Raw genomic sequence first — 6,397 nt, 5'->3', positions numbered from 1 at the left:
GAGACTATGGGTGTTAGACATATGAAAATTAATTGCTTTTTCTATTTAATTTCTATGTATAGAAGTCAGTATATAGTTTATATTATAAATCACATTAACGAAAAGGACATTGAAAACAACCAGCCACCCTCAGGAAACAGAGAAAGATTTGTTGACATGTTCCCGAAAGCTTTCTTCATCTTCAGGCTGATTCTCAGGCTTCATCCTTCCTGAGAATTTCAGCACAAGTGTTCAGTGTTATTTTTGGAACTGACTTCTCCACTCAAGTACTTGCTTGTGTAATGTGTTTTCCTTTCCTTAAACTTTCTGTTAAAAACTTGGTTTTTAGAGAGCATGCAGAGTTTTCAGAATGAAAAGAATTGTTTCAACTGTGTTACAAAGCAAGGAGAAGATATTTTAAATAAGATGTAGTCCCTCCATTACTTTCATAACATTTTCAAAAGTGCAGTTATAGTAGCAGAAGACATTGATTTCTGTACCTATTTGGTATTCTTTTCTTACCTTCTATTTTCAGTACACAAATAACATTCCGTCGAAAACGAAGAGCATATTTTATTTTAAGCATTTTACGAAACATCATTTCATCAAAAAGACTAGAGGGTGATGGAGATGCTAGATCTCAAGTTCTTGGGTTAGGTACTAAAATCTCTGTTAAAACATTAGGTAATTTTGATCTATGTGTTGAGCAATTTCATTTCAAAGAACATAGTATCAGAACTCAGGAATTGTCCTGGAAGAAAGCTTTGGCAAATAATAATCAGTGTAGTCTCCATCTCAAACTTCTTTTTTCTTTTTAAAACTTTTGCTCTGTTCAAGTACAAGCTTTCATAAAATTAAGTATTTTACAAAGAGATAGAATACGGAATGGCAAAATTCCTGAAGTTCATCGCAAGTAAGTTAAGAAAAAAATTCAGCTCTCTCTAGGTGTAAATCTGATTAAAATCTTAAAGACACTAATCCTTCCTAGCAAACAATCTATACTAGAAATCAGTGATACTTTCATTCTTTACATTTCAGCACTGCAATTTCATCTGATACCTCTACAGTCTTTTGCATAATCCTCACTTGTCCTATTAATTTCTGACATGCATTTTAAATCTGTAATGCTATTGCATAATCCCTGAAAAAGCCTTCACCAGAAAGAGAAGGACAAAAAATATATGTTTTTGCTAAGTAGCTCTTTGTATATGAGGTGTTTATCATTCAAAAAAAAATTATCATTGAACAATTAGGCGTTCATCAATCCCAGCTTCTTGGAACAAGTGAGCATATTTTTGATATGTCAGAACATACTAAGGCCAAAGAAAAAACCATGACTCCAATAGGAAAATGCAAGGCTGCAGCTAGAAAAATACTAAGCTTAACTCCACAGTATAAGCCCAAACCCTCTGTAAATAGAATACTGGATAGCGACTCTGAAAATAAATCATTCTTCTTGTTGCCTGAAGGTGGCAATAATGGTACCGTACTTAGCATTTCACTGACTATTTTATATTTAGAACCTTTGGGAGTTTTTAAGCATTAAAAACTTAACTTTATAGAATTGCACTTGTACTGCTAACTTTTCATGGCACTATTCATTTTCCATTAGCCCCACAGAGGACAGAATGAAAACCTCCTGCCTCCTACAACTGCCTCTCTAGAGTTTTCTAGCAGACTCTATAAAGCAAAGAAAAACCAGGACTGTACTGTTTTTGTGATTAAGTTTTTTTTAAACCACACTTTTATACCTACTAATCAAAACTAAATGCAATACACAGAAGGTAGAATGCTATGAGTGCAGAAACTCCCCCCCACCCCCCAAAAAAAATCAGCTTTGAAAACCAACCATAAACCATACTGGGGTCAGACCAGGTTCTGCATCCACAGAAAAATAAACAGAAATGCTTCCCTACACCCCACATGAACAAGGATACTGAAAAGAAGCACAGCTATACTGTAGTCTCAGCTCCACAATATTCCCAAGTACAGAGATGTTACGTTTTATGCAACGTAGCTCAGACAAGCTACAGCCAATGGTATAGTGAAGAGAAGTAGACCTGTACAAAGCTAAAATATTTAGCATGCTAGTGCTAGGTAAGAGGATCTGCAGAGTAATAGCTTTAAGTCTCACAGAATATACTAGAGTGTTCAGAGCATAGTGTTACACCACTTTTTGTAAAGTTACTTGCCTCTTTCAGGTCTGCAGGGCACAAGAGAGGTTTTTAATGCTACATGCTGATTTTAGAAATTAAAATTCAAATTATTTTGCTGTTAGTGTTTCTGACACCAGGAATTCAAATAAGCATACAGTTAATAGAAATGAGAGTGCTAATAAATGCTAGCAACCCATTAATTGACAAATAGGGATTAGAAAGAAGTCAGGAATACACAAGCTGAAACATAAGCATCTCACAGTTTTGTACCTTAAATACAAAAGCATTCTCTCTTTCTCTATCTTCAAACACATAACTTGCTTGCAAAACACAAACTATCACAGACACCCCTTAAGTCTTCTGTTTGCAAAAGAATTCTGTAGCTTTAGGTAATTCTTTAACTCAGTAGGACATAATTATATCTATCAGTCAAATAATGCAAACACAATCATGTGAAAAAGCATGAACAACAACAAAAAAGTTACTAATCCTGGCAGCATAAAACCATACAGTTTTTAGTAACCAGACAAAATGGTTCTTGGTCTGTAAAAATACTACACCTTCAAGTAAAATATTAACATATAGCAGTAAAAACCATCTGTTCTTACAGCTCTGTCTTGTTATGTTCTGTGTTGTTTTAGTAAAAGAAAAAGAGATAGTTTTGTAGAAAAAGAATACCCATATCATTGCTTAAAGTACATTTAATAGACCCTCCTTCAGTATTCCTTACTAGCAAAACAGAAATTCTTAACTGCTTAGTGTAACAAGTTTGAGATACAGAACTAACTCAATAGCCTCTAGAACTAGCACAATATTAAACTATCTAATAAAACAAATTACATACCTATTAACTCCATTTTTAGTACTTTCTAAACCAACCCACAACTAAACCTACTTACTTTCTCTTCAAGATACACATACTATGTCGGGGCCTTAAATGCATTAACAAGCTTCAATGGCCCTGACCAGCCTCACCTGGTGCATCCTGCCACACCCCTGCCTACAGCCCAGGAGCACCATTTAAGCTCAGCCCAGGACCCACAGTCTCTGTTTGAGTTACACTATAAAAGTGTTGGTCTGTAGCTCAGTTACAGCCAGGTTCCTACTTGGCTATAGATATTCTCCTGATGTGGACCTTTGCCTGAGGACTGATTTCTACCTTGACCTTGGGCTTGCCTTGTCAGTAAGGACCTGCCTGGCAATCACTAGGCTATTTTAGACCCTACCTTACAGACCAGCACTTCTAGCTTAACCTCAGACCTGCCTCATTGCTCTGGACTTGCCTAATATCTGCCCTGCTCAGGTACTCTGTGGTGAGTCTCAGCTGGCAAAAGCCTTGGCCTGCTGGCTGTACAGGCTCAGCTCCTGGGTTCCCTCCCTGGGGGAGCAGTGGCCCTCACTACTCCCTGACTCACACCACTGGGCTCTTCAAACCACCAACGTGGGATCTCTTTCTTTGTTTCACAGCTCAGAATGGGAAGGTCACCAAGGGACTACTGGTGTGATGGTTCACACTGTTAGAATGGAATTAATTTGCACTCTGAAGATTTTTAAAACCGTACCTATGTTTACTCTAAAAAAAAAAAAAAAAAACAAACCCTGAAGAAAAAAGTTTTTTATTCTAACAATCAAAGGTAAAGAAGTTTTACTACTAAAATACCCTACTCTGACCTCCCCAAATGTTCTAAATGGAGCTTAATTTATTTAAGCATATGCACCTCAAACATAAATGGTAATTTGCTTGCAAAGACTAGTGGTCAGGTATCTAGAGGCCTTTTTTTATTATGTTATTAAAGTAGCTTAGTTAAGCTCAATTTTCTTTCCTGAAAAAGGCTTATAATTATATGTAGTAATGAAGTTTTTAAATATTATTTTTCACTGTATATAACATATCACAAGTGGAAATTCAATTTGCTATAGATTAGTTTCAATTGATATCAGTAATTCTGGTATTGATAACAATCCAAGTTTAAAAGTAGTAATTTAAACTTTCATAATAATAAATTTCAATTAAATAAAAATTAAAGAGAGCAAGATAAGTTTCTTTTCTTGACATGTTCCTAAGCACTTAAAGTTAAAAAAAAAAAGCTCTTTTTACTTGAACAATATTTGATGCATTAAATCACTATTGGGTATGTAGAACCTCTTCATTGTCACCAATGTGTACGGAAAAAAAAAAATGAGTCTTCCTGCTTCAAACAATATAAAAGTCAATAGTTTGCATAGTATAGTAATAAATTTTTAAAAACTTAAAATGTTTCTAGTAGGTTTATACCAGGAAAAAAGAATTGTTTTCTCTCTTTAACTTTGGTTTAATATTCTTAAGGCTTGACCCTATAAAATCTTGCATTTAGACTATTTTTTTTTTTTCTATGAGGAAAGCTAGTTTACTACAGACACTAACTGGTAAACAAACACCTCAGGAACAGACTGCATTTTCAGTCTGTTAAAATATCCAAAAAAGTAGTTTATTTGTGAAAAATCGGCCTATAAATCAGAAAAGTAGTCTTAGAAACTCTATTAATTAGTATCTTGCTCTGCATAATGTTGGTTTTGGCATGTTTTTAATGAAAAAAGCGCACACTCTTTCACTCCTATTAATTTCGAAGTCACTCTGCCTTCCTTCCACCTGCAAGTTTCTCTACCAAAATTACTTATGGCACATACCCACTCAAAGACCTATATGAGTAGGAGAAATACTAGTTATACTTCATTGGACCAGGTACCTTGGTTCGGAATAATTAATGCATAAATCAAAATCAAAAGTTGAGATTCAAAATGTTAAGTAATTAAAAATACTTCTTGCTCTGGCTTCAGAGAACAGGTGACACTGCAAGTAAGCTAGTTGTTACTACTATAATATATACTATTATAGTAATTCACAATTAATTTTTAAAATCAAATTTAGTAATTTAATGCTTTATAGTTCACAGAATCACAGAATTGTTTTGGTTGGAAAGGACCTTTAAGATCATCGAGTCCAACCATTAACCTAGCACTGACAAGTCAACCAGTAAGCAATATCCCTAAGCACCACATCTACTCATCTTTTAAATATCTCCAGGGATGGTGACTCCACCACTTCCCTGGGCAGCCTGTTCCAATGCTTGATAACCCTTGTTTGTGCTTGATAGTTGTGACTATCAGTTCAGTCAAAATTCTGTATCCTGTGGATGGTTAGCTAGACGACAAAATCAAGTTTGCTTTAGGGTTTAATAGGCTAAGTAATATGTCAGATTTTTTTTATCTTAGACTAAAAGATCGGTTGGCACATTTCTACTTACTACCCTTTTTTTTCCTTGGTACAGCTGCAAAAATAAGTAAGATTGGTCATATGTTTCTATGCATGCTGTGTTTTATCCAAATACATCACTGCATCTGACATCATAATTGGAAAAAAACAATTTAGGAACCCAATTTTGTAATTTCTTCTTTACTCACGCACCTCCATTTGGCTGAATGCCTCACACAAAACAAGTTCCAGGATCGGGGCCTAGATTCAGGATTCACAATTTTATCAGATTCAGTATTTAGAATTAAAAATACTTAGATAATTTGAAAATAGTTGGCCAAGCTGTGGCTAAAAAATTGTAAATATGTATTAACAGTATTACACCACCTAAGCTAGTCAGATAATATGTATTTGTATTTACACATTATTTGCTTTCCCACAAAGCCAGGGAAAATCCACACATTTTAATGCATTTGGTTGGAAATCTTGAGCGATTTTAAAACGACATGAGGAGAGGTATAGCCTGAGGGAGTCGTTGTCTCCAGACCAGAGGGCAACCAGGTGCAAATCTATTCAGTTTATCACTGTGTGCATGTATAAACACACAGCATTATCTCTTGGTATTAGAGATATATTTTTATAGGTAAGTATGTGATAAATATGTATAAATTAGCGGGACTAATACCTGTCTGTAAGTCCCTAGTAAGCCCTCGCTCTGCCCTGAGGAGACCTGTCATGTTTTAAAAGCCCGCGGTGAGGAGCCGCACGGGAGGTCACACAGCGCAACAACACGTAGTGCTCTTGCCTGGGGCAGGGACAGAGCTGGCGGCTCCCGCCGCCCGCCCAGCTACCGGCTCCGGGCCCGGCCCGCCGGTGCCTCGCCGCTCGCTGAGGGCCGCCCATTAGACCGGCATTGCCGCAGTAACAGCTCCGCGCGCGCCCGCCATCGAACCCCTCCCTCCTTCTCCTCGCGCGAGGCGGCCCTCGAGGCTCGTGCGTCGCTGTGATTGGCTAGTTGTGCCTCGGGGGC

The sequence above is a fragment of the Nyctibius grandis genome, chromosome 4 (assembly GCF_013368605.1).
Source record: "Nyctibius grandis isolate bNycGra1 chromosome 4, bNycGra1.pri, whole genome shotgun sequence".
NCBI classification, from domain to species: domain Eukaryota; kingdom Metazoa; phylum Chordata; class Aves; order Nyctibiiformes; family Nyctibiidae; genus Nyctibius; species Nyctibius grandis.
The sequence above is the reverse complement of the archived record's forward strand: the minus strand, read 5'-3'. Positions refer to the sequence as shown.